The sequence below is a fragment of the Penaeus chinensis genome, chromosome 21 (genome assembly GCF_019202785.1).
Source record: "Penaeus chinensis breed Huanghai No. 1 chromosome 21, ASM1920278v2, whole genome shotgun sequence".
Taxonomy (NCBI): Eukaryota; Metazoa; Arthropoda; class Malacostraca; order Decapoda; family Penaeidae; genus Penaeus; species Penaeus chinensis.
The window spans coordinates 23,790,327-23,791,321 of NC_061839.1; positions in this window are offsets into that span (position 1 = coordinate 23,790,327).

A 995-nucleotide genomic window follows, 5' to 3' on the forward strand; every position below is an offset into this window, starting at 1 on the left:
CAAATGTTTCATTTGTTAGTACCTTCATATTTAAGAAAGCTATGCAGTCACAAGAAAAGATTCATATGGACTAGTCATTTAAAATTGCGAAGAACATGTGGCCTTACAATTTGACAAAAGAAAAACATCGCTACAACTTTAATTCTGAAGCGGAAGAAACATGTACTAAAATAGGTTACACGTAGCCTATTAAATTGCCAAACGTAGATAACCAATCATTAAACTTGCATACAATGAGTATCAGAAGACCCATACCAAGTCGAAATCTGAAGTAGCCTTTCCTTGCAGCAGATTTGTATGAGCCCTTAATATAAAATGTAAAAATTCTCAGGGCTTCATTTTGATAAAATGGTAAACCAGCTGGGATACATGTAGAGGCCCGACCTAATAGTCAAGCTGATAAAGACCACCGAATGACTACATCCCCACACAAACACTGCATCTGCTCACCTACATGCACGCACCCACAAATATTCATGTACACGTTCAAACGCGCGTACACCCTGACGTATTTTACATGCGCACGCATACACACTCGTGCGCGCACGCACATATTCACATGTACATCCATACTCATTAATATACAAGTACACAAGCGTGCGTACATACACATTCATTGCTGTGTATGCATGTCCTTGTGTAAGCATATTCATTGGAAGAGGAGGCTCAAAATTTTAGGAAACCGGTTTTGTGGATGTGCTTAGACTGTACGACATATTACCAACTTGCACCTTTTCGTCGTGATAGCGGAAAGCCTGATGTCTATCTGAAATAGACTGCACTTCATCCTATCACTTCGTCTTACGAAGCTTCCCTCTTGCTTATGTTAGATCAAGTTTTATTGCATTTAGCAGGTGTCACTTTGGGGGGTTGTGCTCGCTTTCAAATGAATACTAAACAGTATTTGGTGTATCTTGGCTGTTACACAGCTTCTCTTCTTTTTGAAATGGGTTAATAGTGCTGAATTACCCTTTCTTACTTTTACACCCGATATG